Source organism: Anomalospiza imberbis, chromosome 13 (genome assembly GCF_031753505.1).
Source record: "Anomalospiza imberbis isolate Cuckoo-Finch-1a 21T00152 chromosome 13, ASM3175350v1, whole genome shotgun sequence".
In the NCBI taxonomy this organism is placed as follows: domain Eukaryota; kingdom Metazoa; phylum Chordata; class Aves; order Passeriformes; family Viduidae; genus Anomalospiza; species Anomalospiza imberbis.
The window spans coordinates 2,555,210-2,578,711 of NC_089693.1; the positions used below are offsets into that span (position 1 = coordinate 2,555,210).

At 47.9% G+C, this 23,502-nt stretch overlaps 1 protein-coding gene across 3 annotated transcripts in view; it reads left to right on the top strand.

Annotated features, from left to right (window-relative positions):
- Nucleotides 1-23,502, top strand: part of IGDCC3 (immunoglobulin superfamily DCC subclass member 3) — a 99,713-nt gene that overhangs the window by 36,463 nt on the left and 39,748 nt on the right. The window lies entirely within an intron of this gene.

The window sequence follows — 23,502 nt, forward strand, 5'->3', positions numbered from 1 at the left end:
CCCAGAAAACTGGCTTCATTTAGATGGAATTTAAGTAAAACTGTTTGGATTGGTCTTGCTATCCCCTAGCTGCCTCCTGCTAAATTGTTGATCTTAGTGCTAATGAAGGGAAATGCACTTACAGACAGTCTGGGAAGCATTTGATTTGCAAAGTTTAGGAAAACCCAGTGTTTTCTGACAAATGAGGTGTGCACTCATGGTGTGAGCTCACTTGTGTGCCCACCCACGGCACAAGCAATGCTCTGGTACTCTGACCACGTCAAGCCCTTGCCCTCTGCTGCTAGACTGGCTTCAGTTTTGCTTTAAGGTCTGTCTCTCCCAGTTAAAGAAAACTTCTGATGTTAAACAGCGTCAGAACATGGGTTTGTAGTCTCTCACAGCATTTGCAGGCACAAGGGGGAGATGTAATCACTAATACTTAATAATTCTTGGTTGCAGCCTTACACATTGGTCTGATTCCAAGTGTGAGCCAAGCTAGAGCATTGCAGTGTGGTAACATCCCCTGGTATTGAGCACAGGATTGGTGAGAATAGGGAAAAATACCCCGAGGAGGAAAGGTTGTACTTGACCAGCTGAAAATGGAGAAAAGGCTTTATTCTCTGAATTTGAAATCACTGTGTTTTTCCTCAGTACCCCAGTAACTGAGAAGTTCATCTGATATTTCTGTCTGGTCCCGTAGGTATTATTAGAGGAGGCCAGGCTCTCCTTAAAGCAATTTGCATAATGGTAGCTGTGCTCTTCCAGAATGTCCTCGGGAGAGACTGGAAATACACTCTTTTCAAGCACAGTAGAAATTCAGAGTTATGTTTTTCTGCTAATGACCTGCAAACATCGCTGCTGATCAGGCGTGGATGGCCTCCAACCTCTGCCAGGCAAGCGGATGCTGAGGAGGGGTTTTATTAATGCCTACCATTTCCGAAGGGTTAAGCACATGAAAGTTATTCCAGGAATTTCCTTTCCAGGGCAGGCCTAGGGAGGTAGGTATAAGCAAAGGCCAGTTCAGCCCTGCTGAAAGTGATGGATGCAATTCTCTTTGAAGTTCCTGGGAGCTGCACTTCCTCGCTGCGTGGCTGAATTGAATCCAGAGATCTTCAACTGTGAATCTGTAGCCACAAAACACGGTTTTGTGACATCTGCTGTGGTTCATCAGCTACTGAAGGTGGGAAGGGGAGAGCAAAAAATTTTCCAGGAATGCTGGTGCGGATGATACCCGAGGTTTGATTGCTCACAGCTCGTGTTCCTGTTTTCAATTAAATTAGAAAGTATTTGTGGATGAAGTGACCCATTAGTTGGGTAATAACACTACCTTATCACGCCTGCTTATCAGTATTAGTTATGCACTATAAAACCCATCCCAAAGCCCTTGGGGGAATCAATTAAAGTGGAGGGGGCAGCTTTGTGCACATGTGTGATGGAGCTGCCGTGATATGCATGGGGCACATTTGTGCACCAAACTGTTGCACTTTTGGGGCAGAGAGTGTTTCTGAGCTAGCACACCAGCCCTGCCTGTAAGCTGTCAGCATCACACATCTTTGTAGACTCGACCAATTCCTCTCTGAGCAGAAGAAACAGGCCATAAATTTGCTGATTATGTGCATTTAGGCAGAGTAGCTCCCTTAATGGCCTTTACGATGGCTGCAGCCGCCAGTGATGGAGTTTTTGCATCCCCAGCTTCTAATAGGAGAGGGTTGCTTGTTCATGCTGTACATCCTGTTAAATAAATCTGAGCCAGTGGTAACTGATTGCTGATACTAAACTGCAGAGGGAGGGATTAAAAGTATTTTCCCTGTCTGCTTGGAATGCTTTGGAGGGCTTTGTTCAAGTTTGGTGGTTTGTTGTGGGTTTTTTTTAAAGAGGAGGTAGGAAACACTGTAAGAAATAGTCTTGTCTCTCTTTGCCAGTGTTTGAGCTGAGCAGCATGTAAGGGAAACCTGATTTAATGACATATCAAATAGAGAGCTGCTTCTCATCTGATCCCTCTTTGAAACGCTGCTGAAGAGTGATCAGTGCCTGTCTGCATCAATAATTAGACCTTATAAAGAATTTAGGCTCTGGTGGCACAGGGAGCTGCGGTGGCTGATCACCTGGAAAGGACTTGATTTCCAGGTAAAATCTCTCAGTGTTGTGATTGAATCTGCTGAGGTTTCAGCTGACCAAAAGGAGCCAGAGAAAATCAACCATCTCTGGAGCCTTTCAGGGCTGCAGTAGAAGGAGAAACGGGGTGGATTGACATGTCCATTAGATCATCCCTGGGGCTGCAAAATGGCCGTGTTCCTCTAAGCCAGCAGCAAGGAGAGGTCAGAGGGGAGAGCCAAAGTGTGGGCTGATGTGGAGCTCCTCACCACAACCCCTTCATCCCCCCTCAACCTCCCCTGGGGCTCAGCTCTGAGCATCCTCTCCCTGCTTTGAACCTGAGGAGCTGTCACACCTTAAGGTCAGGCGAGGGGGCCGTTAGTGGGTAGGGGGAGGTGGAGGGAGCAGGATGTCATTTTGTCATTAGCCAGGCTTCAAAGGCAGGCACCCGCGAGGGGGGAGAGGAGCTGTGGGGTCAGGGGGCCTGTGAGACCTTGCCCAGCCTCCCTGCCAGCCCCTTGCCCAGCCTTCTTGCCAGCCAGCTCACCTGGTGCACAGATGCTCCAGGAGGAGGGAGCCCAGGGAAAGCAGAGGGATGGAGGAGGCAGTGTGGGGAGAGCCTTTTACCCCATAACCTGCCAAATTCAGTGTGCAGGTTTCAGGCCGGGCAGATCTTTCATGGTGCTGGGATGGTAGTGTGAAGCCCTGCCTGTGTGAGAGTGACTGTTCAAAGCATTGAACACTGGAGCACTGCTGCCTAGAATGATTTAGTTGGGTCCTGAACATCTCTTGGAGACTCAGGAACGTGATTTTGGCTTGCTGGGGGTGCTCATGTTGGAGGCTAGTCCTAAGGCTCCATGTCCTTGTGTTTGTACATCCTGCTTTGGATAGCCTTCAGCTTTCTCGAGTCAGATCCAACCCCAAAAACTCAGCAGAGTGGGTTAAAAATTGCAAGATTGCTGAAGGATAAGAAAATTACCCTCATTTTGGTGTTGGGAATTTGTACTATGGATGTTTGGAGGATACTTTCCTCTGCAGCCACCAGGGATGGGTTTGTTTATTCCAATAAGCCAAGATCCTCCTGCCGGTCCCCACAAGTGGGGCTGGGGAGGAACTCTGGCCACTGCAAGGCTGGAGATGAAAGCACATGTGTTGGCAATACTGGGAGGCTTCTGGGATCAGATGGTCTTTGACCTGCCCCTGCAAAATCTGAGGGCCCTGATGCAGAGGGCACATCAGGAGCCGATGGGATGAGGCCAGCAGCCTCCGGAGCAGCTGGGCAGCGCATGGAGCAGCCAGAGCCAGCAGAAACACGGCACAGCTCTCAGGCTCCTTCCATCCTGCAGCCTGATCAGGCTTGTGTGCTGGTAATTAGGATGTTTGCTGTCATTTCTGTGCGTGTGACAATGCATATTCATCAAATATGTAAATTAACACATTAAGCTATTTGCATAAATCTGGATCCAACAGGATGGTGGAAATGAAGAGCTGTGAGAGCAGCTCTGTAAATGATTCCCTGATACACATGTCACACTGGAGTTCTGCACACCCTCTGCGGGTGCTTTGGTGATGCAGAGAAGGGTCCTGCACACTCGCCATGGGTGATGCAGAGCAGGAACTTGTTTAGGTTAATTACTGCAAGAAATCCAGGCATCCTTTCTTCTGGGGCAGGATTACAGCTGCATTTACACTGGCAGCCCTCAGGTGGCCTCTTCTGAGTGAGGATGGGTTGGAGGGGTGGGCAGGCAGGCAGGTGAAAATTTATCCGTGGAAAAAGCAAAGCTGCCTGTGCACTAAATGTGCCGGTGGTCTCCAGTGAACAGGAGCACGCGCATGAAAGTTTGCTTGGGCTTGCTTTGAGATTCCCAACAAACCCTCGGCACAGCCGCTGCCTCCAACACATCTGGTACTACCAAAAGGAAAATACATAAGACCTGTAACCCTTGCCGGCAGTAGCTTAACAATACCTCTGAGTATTGCTTCAAATACATATAATAAGTCTGAACTAATAAAGTAACAAGTTTATGAGCTTTTTAAAGATTTTACTAGATGAACAGCGAGCCTAATAACATGATTCAATTTCTTAATATAAACAATGTATTTGCTCTGACCTCTTAAAATATTCCTAACTTTAACTGCAGAAAATCCAGCGTATGATTTATATTTCTGACTGCTGGAAGCTCTGGCTTCCATTATCTGTGTATGCCGCAAATCCAATTATGTAATATCACTGAGATAAGGCGTGTAATGTTTCACATCTAATTGTTCTAACATGCAAATTTTTTTCCAGCGCTGGTGTATGTTGGATTAAGAGCAAAGCCAGGGCTGTGTTCCATGGGTGTAGGTTGTGTGGGTGGAATGGGGCTCTCTGCAGGCAGCTGGATGTGTTGACCCGGATGTGCTGTGTACAAGGTCTCTGAGAAGCTCTCTGGGAATCCCAAGGGTGATGTTATCTTTTGGGGGAATAAAGTGTTGGTTAAATGCAACCAAACAGCAGCCCCTTGCCTGAATGGGGAGAACTGTGTATGGCTGCAGAATATTTCATTGATCCAAGCATTGTGACTTAATTTTTTTCCCTGCATAAGACCCATGCCATGGGGTTTGATTATCCCTGTGCTTCCATATGAACAGAACAGCTTGGCTACAGCCTTCTTGCCCTTGCCAGGGAGCAGCTGTGAAGTCGGGGTGTGGGCTGGATGTACCCCTGGCAGACAGACTGTGCCTGCTGACAGTCCAGGGCCCTTGGTGATTCACTATACGAGATCCAAATTTCACACCCATTTTCTAGGTGATTTACATCCATAGGTAGGAAAGAGACCACAGACCTAAGTTCTGGTACATCTTGTTAAACAGCAGCTTGTGTGCTATGTGCCTTAGGTATTACCATCACTCTCTGAACATCCTTGGACACATGTGTGCTCATCCAAGACTGTGTAGACTTAACTTCACAGCTGGCTGTGTCCTTTTCCCTTGCCATGATGGGGTCCCATCCAGCCTGCACACCCAGGGCAGGCATGAAGCCAGTCAGGACTAGACAACACTCAGATCTCCCCTTTTCCTTTCTCAGAATGCAACCAAGGAGCATGTCCTGGCATGGGAAGAGGATGGCATGGAAAGAGGGCAATGGATGTCACCTGGAGATCCAAATTTTTATCCTTGGGACCAGAACAGACACTTAAATTAACATTTGCTCACATTTGCAGGAGGGCAGACTTTGATGGCCTTGCTTTTTGACCACAGCACAAAGAAACATGGAGCTGTGTCTAAAAACTGGGTTTTTTTAGTAGGATTTGTGTTGTCCATGGTTGAGCTGGCTGGGGGAATTTAAAGGAATCATTTTAAGCAAAACATTGGGGCTATTTGGCCCAATGCACTTGAACTTGTCCTACACATTGATTGGGTAGTGCAGGCAGAACTTCTCAGCCTCTGCTCTTCCTTTTGGGCCCTCACATGGTCCCTGCCAGGTTTTGGCGCTGCTGTGGTGTTGGTGACATTGTCCAGATACTGGTTCTGGTGCTGGTATTTGGCTCTTGTGAGGAAGTTTTCCACTAACTATCTTACAGCCACTGGGCATTGTGCTCTGGACATGAATAGGTCCCTTTCAACCTTATTTTATTCATCATCAGCAAAGCATGAAATTACAGTGGAAATGCTAATAGATTTCCTAACAACTTGGTATCTACTTGGGTGAAACAGTTATTTGTTGACTAATTAGTAAGTTAATTGTTTTATATTTTATTGAGGTCAGGTTGCTGTTTTAATGTAGAGGGAGGAGGTGTGGGCTTCTTCTAAACAAGATGCTGCTGTAATGAGCAGTTACTAAAGAGTGGGCTAAAGAAGTGTAGGGAAATGGTAATGGTGTCTCCAAAGGAGATATGTGGGGCCAAAGGGATGAGATTTGGGAGCTGGGACAAATCCTGTTGGTGTGCTTGGCTTTCTCTGAGACCATTAGAAGGCTTCTCAGCTCCCAGAGCTGCTCACAAGCTTTGGGCACACTAATTAAAACCATTCCTGACAAAAAAAAAAAAAAAAAAGCATTTTGCAGAAGGAAAGTAATGACCTCTCCTTCCTGGAGTTTATGATTGAATGTATGAGTAACCTGGCCTTGGGTTTCTGAGGCATGAAGTCTTCTCTGGCTTGATTTATGTAATTTTTTTTAAAAAGTTTCCTGTTCTCCTCCTTAGTAGTTTGCTTTCTCCTTTCTTCCCCCTCCTGACCCTGTGCTCATGGCCAGGAAAAGTTTCCTGGATTTAGAAACAATCTTTAAAATAACCTATATATGGATAGAAGCAGTAGCAGATCATCGGGGATAGACTCCTCCAGGATAGTTAAGCATATTGCTTTGGATATTTTTCCCCTTCCATGTCCTTCCTGTCCCTCCTTCTTATTAGGGCTGTGTTTTAATCACCTGCCTTGGCCCATCCTGTCCTTTCTCAGGTGGAGCTGTGATGAGAGTCAGTGGGTTTGTGCCCCTTCTCACACGTTCTGAATAGTTTGTCTCCCATGTAGGGAGGGATTTTAAAATGAAGGAGCTCAGAGTTAGATTCGATTTTGAGATTAAATTCTTCCCTGTGAGGCCCTGGCAGAGGCTGCCCAGAGAAGCTGTGGCTGCCCCATCCCTGGAAGTGTTCAGGACTGACTTGGACAGGGCTTGGAGCCTGGGATAGTGGAGGGTGTCCCTGCCCATAGCAGGGGGTGGAATCTGTTGGGCTTTAAGGTTCCTTCCAACCCAAACCATTCTGTGATTTTGTGATTGTTTATAAAGTATTATTCTGTGTTGGGCAGCATCACAGGGAAGACCATGAGCAATACTATTGCTTGCAGACAGACAGCCTGCTTTCTGCTGGCTCTTCCTCCTTCCAGCTGGAAATACAGTGTGGAAATACTGCTACCTGTTGATGTATTTGTGTGCTGATAATCCTGTCCTTTTTAAAAAAAATTAACTTAAAGTATCTCCAGCCTGCTCTGTAGTCTCATCTGTTTTGGCCATAGACCTGTAGCAGTTTGGCAGTCCTGGAAATGCAGAGTTACAAGTGAGAGGTCTGTGTCCAGAGGGATGTGCGTGTAAACCTACCCAGTCTGTGCCCAAATTCACCCAGTTTTCCACTCTTCTCCTACTGTAAAATTAAACTGAAAAAGGCAGGATAGATGCCAGTAGATAAAGCTGGTACCAGCTCATTGCAAAAAAATAACCTGAACAACACACCCTATCTTGGTTGCCTTTGTTTTTTTAGTTGCCTTATTTTTCAGCTGCCTGTTTTTGTTTTTTGTTTGTTTTTTTTTTTTTTTCAAATGACCAGGTAGCTTTTAAGTTTTGGTAATGGTAGTTTTCCTGTGCTGAATCCAGTAACCCTCTGCATTGATTACCTGGCAAGAACAATCCCTAGGCAGCCAGGGAAAAGGAGTATTTTTACTGCCTGCATCCAGGCATGACTCCAGTGTTTCATGCCACCACCTGAGCTAGGATGGGCTGTGAATACAGATCACACCTCTCCTTTCCCTATTTTTGCCAGGCTTCTCACTGGGAAAAGGGCCTTTGCTTAGAAGCCACCAGGGAAGTGGGTTATAAAAGTTTTATTGGTGAGGCAGAAAGATGTTTCCACTCTTGCTGTTCCTTGGGAAATAAGAGAAGGAAAGACAGATAATGTTTCGTCTCTTTATTAGATTGGGAAATCATCTATAAAGCAGAGGTGTATTTCAAACCAAGCCCCCCACGTCTCTTGTTAATGCCAACTCAGCAGCATCCAGCTGGGTGGATGAAGGGTTTGGATGATGTAGGGCTTTGAAGGGATCCTGTTTTAGTGGGATGAGAGCCCTGGAGGAGCCAGATGTCTGGTGAGAAGACCAGAGCCACCAGCCCGGGTGCCCTGCACTCAGCCCTTGCAGTTCCTTGCAGCAATGCTGCCAAATGATAATATTCACCTGTGATAATCTGCAGGCTGGAAAAACTCATCCTTGGGGGAAGCTGCCTGCCTGGTGGGTAGAGCTTGTGCATGCTCAGGGGTTGTTGGTAGGACACTGAGGGATAGCAGTGAACCGTAAAACGGCCTTAAAAGTGGCAAGTCCAAGTGAAGCTATGCGGCTTAAAATGTTTTATCATGTCGTATGCCAGGGCTATTAGTCCCCTTCTGTGCTTCTGTCAGGCAGCGTGGCAACCAGCAGTGAAGTTTTATCAGATATTAAAACCTGCTTTTGAAATTTCTCCTAGAGCAGAATGCTAAATCAACCTCTTCACAGTGATATTTCTATTTTTTTTTTCCTTCTTGTGCTGTTTCCTGCCTGGCAGCTTTACCTTTACTTCCATTTCTCTCTCTCATTTTCCATCAGCTCTATCTGTAACCATTTTGTGTTTTATTGAGCATGAATGAATAGTGATGCCTTTTAGATGAGTGATATTTTCATCTGAAGATGCTTGTTTAATATAGGCCTCCACTCAGCTGTTACCCCAATGGTGCTTTGTGTTTACCAACAGATTATTTCAACTAGCTCGAATTTGGAAGCAAATTTTGCATGAGGAGGTTTTCTCACCTTCTCCTACCCCCGCAAAAATTCTGCCTTTCTTGTGGTGGGATATTACCAACCTGGAACATGCTTCAGAGGCAGTGTGAGCTGTGTAAGGGCTGCAGCTTTGCTCCTGGGGCTGAGTGTAACCTACGTTTACCATATGCTACCACCCTCCCCTTTAGGTAAAATGGGGTTTTTTTCTGCCTCCCTGCAAATGATAGCAGAGACTGTAATCACTCAAGCTGCTGCCATGTGGGTCCCAGTGCATTTGGGAATAAAATTTTCCATCTGTGGGGAATAGGTTATGAATCCAAAGTCATTAGAAAGGGTCTGGGCTTACCCTTGGTGCTGTAAGCAGGATCTCAGCTGTCAGTGGCAGTGATGGATCCCCAAATACCTGCTTGTTGCAAGGCATCACTGCCACCCCCAGAGGTTCCCTGGGCTGTGCAACAGCAGCTGGACCTGGGGAGGCTGAAATGTGCCTCAGTTGTTAAAAGTTTGGCTTTTACATGGTCTGAGGTTTGTCGCAGCAATTCCCAGGAGGTCTCAGCTGGTTGAGCTCGCTCTGTGGAGGTATGTGGTGGTTTTTTGGCACTGATGATAAGAGGCACTGCTGCTTACAGGAACCAGGCTCCCATCAGTTCCATGAAGCCAGTGATGGAGGGCAGAAACAAAATTCCTTCCTGAAGGTTGACTTTTCTGTTTGCACCCAGATGGTGGGGGCAGATCTTTGTGCATTGCTCCAGCCAGAGCTCAGTCCCTTCAGAGAGCTCTGACCTGCATCAGATATGGATCAGCATCCAGACGTCCCCAGGGTAGCGCCTGGGAGCTTTTGGAGGCACAGTTGTGTTAGGTGCTGGGGAAAAGGAGGGATTGTGTGCCCCCTGGGCTGAAGATGCCCTCTCCAGCACGCATTTCCATGCCTTGAGAGCCCGGTGGTTTGTTCTCTTATCCTCATGCAACAGCTGGCAAGGTGAGAGGCTGGAGCTGAACTCACATCCTTGACAAGGTGCTCAGCCAGCCCTCTGCTGCACCAGCACTGACTTTTCCCTTGTGATTCACTGCCAGGCTCTGCACCCTTGTCCAGTGGCACAGTGCTAGGGAATTCACACATTCATGGCTGCAAATGTTCTTCCTTTGGCACCTGTGTCCTCTGGGCTCCACCCTGCCAAAACCATCGGGGTTGCTCCTAGGTGGAAGCACTGCTGCCGAACCTGGCCCAGAGCGCTCACATCGACACCTCCATCCCCTGCTCAGCCTGGACGCCGTGCTCGGTAATTTCCCAGCCAGTCTGCTCCATTGGGGCATTACAGGGACATTAGTTAATGAGGCTGGTTCGGAGAGCACGGTCTGAGTTAATCTGGGCTGTCCCCGCTGCTGCAGAATTCGCATCTGGCCGGGGTCGTGCCTCTCGCAGCCGAGCTGCCAGCACTGGATGAAAAGGGCAGCGCTTCCAGAAACCCTCGCCAACAATTTGTCTTGCAAATGAGCAGGGGTGGCTGGCACCGGCCCGGCCCTGCTGCAGTCAGGGCTGGGCTGTGGCTGCCCCGCACCGCTCCCCGCGCCGCCGCTCACCAGCCCAATTCCTCGCGTTCGGGCCACGCATCTGCATTAATTTAGATGGCTTAATGTGGGGAGATCATCAGCTTGATTTCCCCTGTGGCTCTGGGAGTCAGCTGGGGCTCCGGGGCCTCCCATTAGCGGCCCAGCCCGCTGCCAGATGGCGGGTGATGGCTTGCGGAGGCTCCGGAGCTGACGTGCCCCATTGTGCGAGAACACAAAAGCAAGCCGGGCTGGATGTTTTTTTCTTACCCCCCTTTCTGCTTTCATTTTCCTTCAGTGCTGTCACCCTCACAGCTAATTCCTGCAGCTCTCTTTATTTATTTATTTGCTTTGTGGTGGCGAGGGCTGTGAAGTTGCTGACAGCGCGGATGCTCCTGCCTTGCGCCACGCGAGTATCTTAAGGACTTTGCTTCTCCTGTCTTTTATTCTCTGCCTGAATATGCATGTGGGATGCACAGTCCCACGTGCATGCACACCCTCATGGAACATCCTCTTAGACATTTGGGTCACATAAACAAGTTATTAGGGTATTACAGTGGGTCTCCTGGGGGGGCATTATATGCCATGAGGTTTTGTTAAGATAGATTTAATTGCCTTCCTGAATATTTCAGGTGTTCCAGCAGTTTTTCAGGTCTCTTAACAGTCTGTGCTACAGTCACCTGTTTGTTACAGAGTTTTCATCTCTTTTGTTAATACTGGAGAGGCGTCTGTTTTGGGCTGCAAGTGTTTTTTCCTGACACAGATGCACATTTCAGGAGGGAGAGGACTGATTCCTCAGGTTTGGTACAGGACACACGGAGTATCCCTGCAAGGGCCCCCTGAAGATCAGGCTTACAGGGCTTTGGCTCTGATTTTCCTAGTGTGCTGCAAACACAGGGGCAAAGCTCAAGTGCAGAGCTCAAAGTCACTAAAAATGCCCCTCTGCAATCCCTCTTTTCAGGTGCAGTGTTTGACCTCTGCCTGCTCCCTAAAACCCACATCACTTTTGCAGTGCTGCTGCTCCTTGGCATTTATCATCACTCCAGCCCACGCAGCTTTCCACATTCATGTGGACATCCCAAACTTAAGCTTTAATTAAGATGAAATTTCATGCTGACAGAGAGTTTAGGTGGCTAAATGATGTTAACCTTGGCACCTGGATGGGGAATGAGTCTGGGAAACAAATGAGAACAGCAAGTGCATGAGCAGGGATGGGGACAGAGGAGTCCCAGGCAGTTGCAGGTCTGTCTGGCTGTCCCATCACTGACAGCATTTGAAGGCAAATGCTGGTATTTAAATGTGAATTGTGTGGCTGCCTGAGTATCCAGTATGTCTTCTAACTCTTCCTCCTTTGGCAGGAGCTGCAATGTCAATGTTGAGCTCTCCTCCAGGCTTGGCACTGTGTGCTGGGTTTCTTTATCAGCACCTCCTCTTGTCTTTTGTCCATGGCACTGAATTTTATTGCCAGGGGTTGTTCGGTAGGATGAGTGGAGATCAGGGGAGGGTGCAGGGACTTGGTGCACTTGCAGAGGGCTTAGGTGCTGGTAGTCACAGGAGAATCTGTGACTCCTAGTCAGGGAACCACTGCTCAGGGGGTCTGGCTGCCTTCCCCCCACAACCTGCCCAAGTGAGTTTCAGGGTGCACAAACATAGGAAGAAACAGAAACGTTTGGGTAAAGTATTTGCAATTTTTACAGTAGGAAGTAACACAGGCTCTTCCAACCTCTTCTCCTCCCAGCAAATTGATAAAGCCCCTCCTTGTAGCCCTTCAGGCTGATAGTTATCCCATCCTGGAGCGTCCTGTGGGAATGCTCTTCAAAGGCTTCCTGAGCCTCACTGCCCTCTCCTCCTGTTACCCAGGGCTTCTTGTCATATCCTGTGCCCATAAACAGTACCAAAGGTCTTTACAAAAAGAGGAGAGGCACCACCTGAGGTGACTTGTGTTTGTTTAATCAAGGAAAAAAAAGCAAAAACAATTAGAAGCATCTGAAGTATATATCTGAATGCCTTAGCAAAGTGCTCAAAGCTGAAATTTAGTTTTGCTTGACTGCTTGTTTTAAAAATTCCTCCCATAAAGGACTTGGTTATTTCTCTGTGGCAGTAAGAGATGCATATGCAAAGTTCTGTATGTGGCTGTGACACAGTACAGAGGTTGGGTGATGGCAGATCACAATCGTGGCTCTCCCATGGGCACAGCCAGCTTGTTTTTGTACTGTATTGAAACCTGCTCTTGTAAACCATCTTCTATCAGGAATCTCACCTGGTGAGCAAAGCCCTGTGTGGCGTGGCTGTAGGTGCAATAAACCAGAGAGCCCTGTGATGGCCTGGCAGGCAATCGGTGCATCCCCTTTTTCTGTCACTTTGCTTCCTTGATGTGGTGCTCTGGGATGGTTTAGTGCTGGTGCTGATTCCCAGGCAGTGTTGTCCCACCGGCCACCGCTGCTCGGCACGTGCTGGAAAGGACGTGCTGATCCAGGAGCGGCACCGCAGGATGATGGCAGCGCTGCCCCCTTGACCCGCGACTTTTCTCCTGCCACCTCTTTTCAATGAGTCCTCAAAGGTAATGAGTTTAATTTGATAAACTGGGCCCGGGGTGAGGTGTCACAGTGGGTTTAGGAGATAAACCTCCCTGTTTCTTATCAACAAGAAGCCAGTCCTCCCTGGAGAACTGTGTTTTCTGGAATGCATCACTGCTCCTTGGGTTCAGTGATGGTTTGATGATAGCGAGGAAGAGAAAGATGGTGAGATTGCTGGTTTGTAACTCTGCTATCACTCCCTTCCTCTTGTCACCATCTTCCACATCCTTGTCTTTAACCATTGTCTTGTATCCTTACTTGTGTTTGTCTGCCAGGATGGGGATGTGTTTCCCAGTCATATTTAGGATGCTATGGGGTGCACAGGGAGGAGAAAAGGTTCACTGTGGGGGCAGAGGTGCTTTGAGATAGAGCGGCTTCCTCACACTGACCTGGCATGAAATGGAAGCTGCCACCTTGTTGTGGGAGTGGGTATCTGGAGGGACCCTGGCTCACAGAGTCCGACCTGTGTTGCCACCCCCATACTGTATCATAAAATCATTGAACCCCAGACTGGGTTGCATTGGAAGGGACCTTAAAGATCATCTACTTCCAACCTCCTGCCATGGTCAGGAACACCTTCCATCAGACCAGATTGCTTCAATCCCTGTCCAAGCTGGCCTTGAACACTTCCAGGGATGGGACATCCATAGCTTCTCTGGGCAGCCTGTGCCAGGGCCTCCCCAGCCTCACAGGAAACAATTTATTCCTATCGTATGTCCACATACATGCACATGTATACACACTACTGTGTCTACTCTGCCAGGCAATGCTGGGGTACAGCCCCAGGTGCACCCATCCCAGCGGAGGCGCAGGAAAGGAGTTAACACTCACTGGCTCGTGCACAGAAATACAATCCCCATCTCCTCTGAGCTCCCAGAGAGAAATCGGTGAAAACATCAAGCCGCACGTCCTGTACCGTGGGGCCGATACGCCAGAGCTATGAACTTTCTCTTTGAGGTGGTAATGGTTTGGCTGGCAGCCAGGAGCGGCAGCCCTGAACGGAAAGGGGGACTTCCAGAGATAAGCTATTTTCAGCCAACGGGGCTTCTCGCCGCAAAATAAATAGAAAAAAGGACGAGCTCTACGTCTGCGGTCATGTGTCCTGCTTTCATGGATTTGGCCTATTTTCTGAAGAATGGCTGTAATTCAGCTTGAATTTCCCCTGGATTGCTGCCAGCAAAATAGGAAGCTGTTGCTATTGCCAAGGAGCGAACAGGAATTTATATAGTAACTCAGCCACAGGGATGAGATGACAGCTAACGGCTTAGCTGCTGCTAGGAGGAAAAGCAGACCTGGGAGGAACCTGGATTTTCTCAGGATCACAACGGTTCAGTCCTTTCTACAGCTTTGACATTATCCCCTTCAATCTGGACTGGGCAACATCGAAGCACAGTATCTGTGCTCAACACCAAGGGATGGGAGCAGAGCAGCTTTCAGCATTTAGAAAAATCACCTGTGTTTGAGTGAAATTCAGAGTTTAAATGAACAGAAAGGATCTTCAGAGTGATTCTTTTCAATGCGAACCCTGTGCCCCACTTGCTCTGGCTCAGTGCTCTGACCTTGTGGTCTCTCCTCTCCCTGTGCACGGGGGATGCTGAGTATTTCCCTTGCTGTGATGTAATGCAGCTCCTCTGTGGGAATCCAGACTTTTGTGATTATTTTTCTATTTAAATAACTTCTTTGGTTATCGTGCGCACCATTTCCACTTCTGTTTCATTCCTTAATAAAGAAGGGGAATAGTTTATCATGCTCAGCAGAGTATGGACGTGGTGAAAGACATACTGTTCTGAAGGATTTAAAGTTAATTTCCGTCGGACAGAGAGACCGTTGTTTGGGGTACTTCCACAGCCGCCTTTCCCCCTGCTCCGGCTGCCTTGGGTCCACAGGGAGCCTTTGCCTTGTGTCTTTGGGCAGCTCTTCCCCCTGCCTGGACCCCATGTGCTGGGAGGTTTGCAAGTCTGTAATGCTTTGGAGTCTGAGAGATACAGCTCACACTCAGGCCTGCTGTGTGATGGGACACAGCAGAGAGGTGCCTCGGGTGGCACAGAGCCCATCACCTCTGACTGCCCACTCCACCATGAAAGCCAGAGTCTCCATGCTGTGCTTGGGTTTTGGCCAAGACCTACGAGATACTTTGCTCTATGCACTGCCACCCCTTGGACCACCAGATTCGGGAAAGAGGTCATCTTAGAGGCAGTTTCACCTCTTCCAGGCATTCCCCAGCTGCTGCCCAAGGGAATATCTCCATTGTGCAGCAGGCAGAACAGGCTGTATCTCAATTTGCCGTGGGCTTGGCCATCCCATCCCAGCTGATCATGATGCCTGTGGCTCAGCAGCACTGAGCACTCACTGAGCTTCCTTGCCCAGGCAAAGCTCCCACCTCAGCAGGGCTGACCCTGTTGCAGCAGGAGGAAAATGAAGAGTGAATTGCCAGCACTGCTGCTGTTTGCTGTCGGCCCGATAAAAATGGCACCTTGCCCAAGTCTTCTATAAATCACAGGTTCCATTTGGAAAGGAGTTTTCTGTGGTAATTAATGAGCCAGTATAAAGACATTAAATGGAGAATGTGTAGTGATAGAAAGGCTTGTCATTCACTGAGCCATCTTCCCCCATGTGAATAACCACGGGGGAACAAAGGCCAAACTCCTTATAGACTGAAGTGCACTATCTCTGATAGCTGGGAATGAAGTAATTCTCTGAAAATAACAAAGGCGCAGTGAAATACATTAGTAAACTAATTACAAGAGAGCTGGTAAAAACAGATGCTGAAAATTTAAAGCTATTACTGGAATGATTGCTGGCAGAAAAATGGGGGCTGACAACAAAAAATTAAAAAATGCATCTCATTTAAAATTCATTAGCCTGTAAATCAGGACATCTCCCTGTCTGAAAGCGAGGCTGATGGCATTTCCGTGGGCAGTCGTGATGAAAAGCTTCCTTGCCTTCACCTTTACGGATTCCACCAGTGCCTCTGGAGATGCCGAAACAAAGTGTGCGCTCGTCTGTGAGCACTGAAAAGCAGGGAAGCTGCTGACTTTGCTCAGGGAGGTCTGAGCAGGGATGTTTCTACTCAGAGGTGTTGTGAGGGCTGCTGAGGATAACACCTCGTGCTTGCTTGGCTCGCTGCCTCTCCGAGCTGATGAAAAGCAGGATTGCTCGTCCATCCGCGCTCGATATTGGAAGGAGTTGGCTGCAAACAAAGTGGTCCAGGGCCAAAACCAGCTGTGTGGGAGCTTCCTCTTTTACTATCTCCATCAATATTTGAGAGAGGGATGGAAAACATCAGTATTGTGCAACAAATCAAAACGGTAACTATGTAATTTGTCCTAATTGTGTGTGTCAGAGTAGGAAAAACACGAGGAGCTCTGGATGGGAATTTGGCATGAGAGACCTGCCTGCTGGCAGCATACTGCACGCTTTGCTCTGCCCTTGCCGAACCAACCTTTCCCAGAGGCTTGTGGACAGCTTGCCTTTCGTTTTCTCATTACTTCAGGGGTCTGCAGGGGCACTTGAGTGGGATAAATCATTGCTATTTTGCAAACAGCTAACGTATGCTTCAGAGGTAAGTCCTGAAGAAGCCATTGCTATGAATGCAACAGGAGGGGACATCTTCTGTGATGCTGGAGGGGAGCCCTACTTTATGGTGGAGGAGCCTCGTGTGATGCTGGGGTTTCTTAAGAAGTCACCCCACAAAAATACAGGAGCCCTTCGTGGTGTGTTCTACCTCTGGGCAGGTGTCACAGCAGCCAGTGTTGCCTGGCCAACATCACCCTTGGTGCTGGAGCCCTGTGCAGTTGACAGATAACCCCATTCTGCACTGCAGAATCACCAGCCCCATGTGCAGTCCGCCCAGGCGAATTAAGAGTTGTTTATGACATTTAATACTCCCCCTTCCCTCCAGCAGCAGGGCAGCAGGACCACAGGTTTGGCTTCACAAATGGTTGCCTCAGGATACACTAAATGCTGTCATGAGCCGGAGAGCAATTTCATCTTGAAAAATTACTGCAATAGAGCTCCCTGATAAAGGTCTCTCCCAGCAATGCCTCCCTCTTCGCCAGCAACTTCTTCTCTCCCTGAAACCAATTTGAGAGCGCTAAAGGGGCTGTTTATTAGTTGATACCCCTGCAAAACAAGAGGGTGCTGGAAGATGAATAACTACCCTGGGCTGTCTGCTGGGCTGCTTGGCATAGCAGGTAACATGATGGGATGCTGCCATGTGCTCTGAGCATGGAGGGAAGTGAGAAATTTGATCCATGAGATTGCCAAGATGCATCTTTCAAAGTGGTTTAGAAGGAGGAGCATTGCCTCATGGGTAGAGTGTGCTATTGGTACTCAAGGGAGGGATGATGTTGGGTTTTGTTTGTGACCATGGGGGGCACTTAGTGCCTGTCCCTAAAATAAACACTGACTTCATAGGAAAGGTGTGAGGGTGCTCAGACAGCCCTGGTTGCTCACTGCACCTCAGAGAGAGTGTTTGTGCCAATGCACAGAGACTCCCTGCTCTTGCTTCCAGGCTGGGATGATTTCTGGCTGCAGCCACATTATAGTAGGTTTTGTGTCTCAGGAAGCAGCATTTGGGCAGTGCTGCTGCACAAGGGAGAGCGTGGCAAATGCCAGATGCTCTCAAGGGTTTCCTCTGGCAGCTCTCCTGGTGCTCTCTGCTCCCCTAAGTCAAGACAAATGGGTGGTGGGCTGTTGAATGTTGGGCATGCTCCCTCATGTGCTGTACTGGAACAGCGTGGGGACAGTCTCTCTCTAGAGGTGCGGCAGTACGTGAGTTTTATAGAAATGGTGAGTTACTGCAGTATAAAAACAGTCCTTGGGCCATAGGACCCCTGTTCATTTCCATGCATGGTGCAGAGGCTGCATTTATCCAGTCAAAAATCTTTCCCACTCACAGGAGAGTACCCCTACATCAACAACTGATGGTGGTATGGTTAATTTTCCAATAAGTGAGCTATAATAAATACCATTAATATACTAAGTTCTCTGGGACTGGAATACGGGTTTGGAGACACCCGTGATTGTGCAGGAGAGGCTGGGTGTGCTGGCAATGAGCAGCACATTCAGTCAAGCTCAGAAAGAGGAGTGGAGCTGCAATGCAGGCGTTCAAAGGGTTTCCAGGTGCCACCCTACAGGGACCTTTTCAGGAAGAACCCATCGTCCTCCTCACAGCTTGGTTCCTTCGCTCCTGCAGGGCGGGTAGAGCAACCAGGGGCTCCTGAGGATGTTCCCTCTGACCCCTGCTCTGCATGCAGTGAAGATGTGTTCATTACTTTCACAGGATATTTATCATCCCTGCACGGAAGCAGCCCCTCCAGGGCTCTGTGCTTTTTTCTGCTTCTGAAAGCAGCAAACCCAACAATAAGTCATGGGTCAGTAGCGCCCATCAGGGCTGTTCATTGCGATGCAGCGGGGAGGTGACCTGAGCTGGATTTGGCTCACAATCATTTAATGTGTTATGCAAAAAGTTGAGAAGCCACAGTCCCAGACCAGACAAAAATTTGCCTCCTGGTTGACTTGAGTCATGAGGTAGTAGATTTTCCCCCCTGCTCTTTTTGTAAAATATCTGTTGCATGTTCCCTCCCGTGGCCAGCTGCTGTGTCCCACTGTGAGGCATTATCTCTGTTGTCTCCCTTTTCATCCCTGTCCCAGGAGCTTGGGACAGGAGAAGAAAACAGGCCAGGTGGAGACTTTGTTCCTCAGCTAGAGAGGTCTGTATGATGTGCTGTCTTCTCAGCTTATTTTAAATTCTTCCAGTCAGCTTTGATTGTGGGTGAAAACAAGAGACACGAGGATGCAAAATGCAGAGAGAACAGAGCCTGCACCATCCTCCATTCATGCTCTGAACCATCCTGTTAGCTCCAGGGGAAGAAACCAACAGCCAAAGCAAAAGAGGAATAAGCACTTGTTTGCAAATATTCCAAATAAAAAGTGTTCAGGACTGACCATTTCTCCGTACCTCTGCACAGACGGAGGTGGGTCATCTTCCCTCTTTTATCTCACCAGGTATTTTGGTTCCTCTTAAATGAACTACATTCCTCTAAAATGTCTGCCTTGCTTCAAACTCTCCTGAGTCTTGCAGCCCATATTCTTTTGTGATCTGAGGCTCAGCATGGACAATAGAGATTTGGGATTTTCCCCGCTATGATTAGAGGACAGGGGCAGAGAGGATTTTCCTCTGTGCTGGGAGAGGCACGGCTGCTCTTTAATATTTCCCTCCCTTTCCAAAGCTGAGAGAAAGGCGATTTTTCTTCCCTTTAGATGTGAGCGAAGGGCCCCGCTCCTGCTACTCCTGGAGAATTAAATAGATAAATGGGCGGCGCTGTTGTTCACGCTTCACTATGCACAAAGCAACTTGCATTCAAAATTGGGCTCATGGCAGTTCAGCAACAACCTCGCACAATAGCGTCATTAGACACGCAGGGCCGGCTCGCAGGCGCAGAGGCTGCTCTGCAGCTGGAGTAGCCACCGGGCTGGCCCGCCGTGGGCTTGTTTTTAAGCTTTATAAAAATGCATCTTAAAAAAAAAAAAAGTATAGAAAGAAGATACAGTGTCTTTTTCTTAAAGGCTTGGGCAGGCGTTGCTGGTTGAAGGCAGGGGGAAGAGAGGAGAGGATGGGATTTGTGGTGTCCACACGCCCCCAGTCTTTTGTGCCGTCTCCTTCTCCTTGGCAAATCTTCCATTTCCAGAGTGTGGAGGGGACAAATAAGACCTGAGTCTGCAGAGCCTTCACCTGCTGACTTCTTTGAGAATGTTCCCTGGCAGGTTGCTGACTTAGTGGTGAAGGTCTCTTAAGCCAAGAGGGAATTGAAAATTTAATCCCTCTGCTTGCCTTGGCACTGGTGGCTTTCAGGAAAAGAAGTTGTGTGCTCTGTGAGTCTCACAGATATTGAAGGTTGGTTCTGCTGGAGCTCTCAGCCTGATTTGAGAGTGGTTCAAGTTTGGCATTAATTGGCATGGTGTTTGTTGTGTTTTAAAAACAACCCTGACTTCTGCTGACCTGAGGAGGAATTCAGTTTTATTAGTAAGTAGAGAAATTCACTATAAAAATCAGCAGCTCAGGGTTGTCAGAATGGAGCCAATCTTGGAAGGGGTCAGCTTGCCCCTGGCTTGTTCTCTGCTCTGGGCAAATAATTTACCTCCCAGATTTCACCTTCCTCAGTTGTAGCAGAGGTAATGAATCCTACCCTCCTGGGTACTGGAGGCACATCCCCATAAAGCTCTTGTTCCTTATACTGTGTTAACTGAGAGGCATTTTAACCACACGCCTGCATTGGAAAAGGTCTGAATTTAACAGGTTGGTGGCAGAAATGTGGAGAAAGGATCTTCACTTGTGTGCTGCTATTTGTGGACTGTGTGGCATCTGTGGTGGTGTGGGCGCTCACTCCTCCCCAGATTCTTGTGTCAGAGTCAGCCTGGATCTCTGTTTCTCCATAAGTAATGTAAAATCAAGAGGCAATTTTATTGCAGAACTAGCTGGCCTTCCCAAATGCTCTCCTAACACCGTGTTTGGCACTGAACCTTTCAAGTCTTCCTCCTCTCCTTGTGCCTGCACAATGTTTGTGTTTTAATGACTCTAAAGGCCTGGGATTTGCTTTGACATACCAAGTTAATGTTTTCTTTTTCTATATCAAATCTAGGTCAATCTCTGGCTTAGCACTAATGCTGCACTGAGCAAAAAAGGATTGGCCACTAATGGTTTCAATTTAGTTTTTTATGGAGTAGAGAAAATTTCACTCGATAGCTATTTTCATTTTTATTCCGTTGGCCTTTCCACCGGGCCTGTTGGGATAGAGAAAGTATTTATGATTTGATTAGAGGAGACCCCAGAATGAACCCTCTATGAATATGGATGAGGATGAGAGTTGCTGCTCACCTGTGTCCATACCTTCAGGGACAGCATCCCAGTGGGGGTTAAGTGGTGGGCAATCCCAAGCATGGGGGTTTCTTTATGGAAGAGCCTTGCCTGTGATCCAGCATCATCCTAGTTGAGGTCCTTAGTTATATAACAGTGGAAGGAAAGAAGAAGAGTAACTCCTCTGCTTCATGTGTTTGTTTGCCTGTAGAGAGTCAACATTCAGTCTGATTCTAGCCTTGGCCAGCATCTTTTGCAGGAGGCTCCTACATGCCTGCAGTGTCAAAGGGCTGCCAGCACCATTCTCTGTCTGCTGTAAGCCCTAATTTTGTCTTTCTGTGCCCTGTGGCAGTTGCTGTGCCAGCCAAAATCCAGGTGGGATGGTAGCAGAAGCTCTGACACATCACAGCTTGGAGCATTAATGTGGAGCAATGAGTGTGCATGTGATTTATGTTATTTTTATGACTTGATGACACAAGGAGATGGCAAAGGGAAGTTTAATGGTGGCACTCACCCCTCTGATGATGGCAAAAAAGGCCTGGGGCAGCACCAGTCCCTCCACTGGCACATGGATGCTGCATCGCTGGATGGCAGAGACTGCTGACAGATGGATTAAGTGAGTGCCTCCCCTCTTAGGAGCTCGCGGGTGAATATTGTGATTGCATGTATTTATTTTTAAAATTATTATGGCCATTAGCATAGAAATGAGCTCCAGCTCCCTGGCTGCTGGCCAACCTCACCCGGGCTGACGTGCAGCTCTTCTCCTTGGCAGCTGGAACAAAAGCGCCTGGCTGGTAACAAGGTCCTGCTGCTTGCCACGGGAAGACAAGTGAAAAACAGGAGCAAGCACTCTGCTGCATGAGTTTGTAACAGCCAGTTGGGACACATATAAACAGCTCACATGGGTCAGCAGAGATTTAGCTCCTCCAGGCAATGCCATGGGAAGCAGTTGAGCTCCTATCCCTCTCCTCTCCTTCTCCACAGTGACTTATTCCCAGGCTGAAAACCCAGTAATCACTCACATTGAAGTTTTGTTGCTGTTTTAAAGGAGATGCTCCAAAAGTCTTTTGTCTCTGCAACTGTAAATAAACTCATAAACCTGTTTTAAAAATAGCATTTTGTAGCTCAGTGCATGAATTTTTAATGCATCTTCTGCAAACCAGCTGGTCTTGGCAAGGGTCACAGTGTTTCCTAGGCATTTAACATAAAACTGTGCTTCAAAGCCACATTATAGTGTCGTTGAAGAGTAATATTTTACTTAACATCCTCATAACTGAATTATTTATAACTTGCCATCTTTTATTCATGATAAATATTAATACTGGTGTCTTTAAGAGTAGAGGTTATTGCTGCAGTTTTACCTATAAGAGGTGATATTATTGAAATAAAGGAATGGCGATGAATTCTGTAGCCAGCAGAGCTAAGTCTGTGCTGGGGCTGTTCTCATTCACACCTCCCTCTTTTATCAACCTTGTCAGCCTCCAGAAAACCTCAGTGCTGAGCATCTGTACATTTGAAAGGAATTTACCTACAGGCATCTGAATCCCCGCTTTCTAAAAAAATTTCTTAGACAGCTTTGTGTCATTCTCAGTAATTCTTGGATTCATTTCTTGGTGAGGGTCCATAAGCTTTGGCTTGGCAAAAATGCTGACCCTGCTCTGGGTCTCTAGCCTTGAAATGTTCTGCAGGCTCCCTTGAGCTCTCCTGCTCCAGGCATCTGTGGATCCCCCATCTTTTGAAGCATCCCTTGCCACCTTGGAAGCGGCATCACCTGGTGATGAGCGATCCCCTAGCAGCCTTTGAGCTCCTTTCCATGTCTGAATGCTCTGAGCCATGATCAGTCTCATTTCAAGGCTAAATCTATATGAATTGTGTAAATTGCCATTGCACCATTGGGCTCCATCATATAATCCTATACCAGAGAGGATAATTGCATTGGCTTTTGTCTTGGGAAAGAGAAATACAATTTTCCGTGATCTTTCACCCTGTGCTGGTGTGTCGCCATCCGGCTGGAACATTGCGCAGCCACTCCCCGGTCTGGCTCCCGATGTGGGGCTGGCTGCCCATCCCACCCTCATACCTACAAAACCTTCCCAACTCTGCAACTGTGCAGGGCTGGGGCTTTGCTCCGTGCTACTCCATCAGCTTAACAAATCTGCCATCAGCGGGTTGAGAGCGGTGGTTGCGGGAGCAGCGCAGGTTAATGCAACACATATTTAATGTATGATTGCTAATGGCCATCTCCCATCTGCCTGAGCCCAACTGCAGTTTGCAGATGAATGATTAAGCTGCCCTGACACATAGGCAGCTTGTTCCGTAGCAGACCCACAGTCATTGCACTTGATGCTTGTAAAAGGGGACGAGGTTTTCTTGCTGGGGAGAGGGGTGTCATTGGGCTGGGGTGGCAGAGCAGGGGGTTCTCATGGAGTTTGTTTTGGATGGTAATGCGAGAGACCTTCCTGTGGATGCAGCACTTTAAATGAATCATGAGCTCAATAACCACTGGGATGTTTATTAGCTTTGAATATGTTTATTGCGGAGTCAACAGGCAGCACCTTCCAATTAATTAATAGTAATGATTACGGTATTATTTATGTAGCTCTAACAGCGAGCCAGAGTGTTTCCACACGGTGGTTACAGCTGTGGCTTGCTGGAATGGGCTGGTCTGAATTCACCCTGCGTGGGCATGCTGGGGCTCATCATTTGCTGTCGGGTGGCCCCAGCCCCCAAAGCCTCATTTTGCTGAGCTCTTGGCAGCTGCTCTTTTTTTTTTTGGCTGAATCCTTTTGCTCTCCAACCTGGGGATGTGGCTGTTCCTACTGTGGTGCTGGAAGGCAGAGTATGCAATGAGCAGGAGCACCTGCAAACAGGTGGAAATCAAGGGCTGTATGTTTCACTAGGGTATTTTGGCATTCTTCTACTCAAGGTATTTAAATAACATGAGTTTAG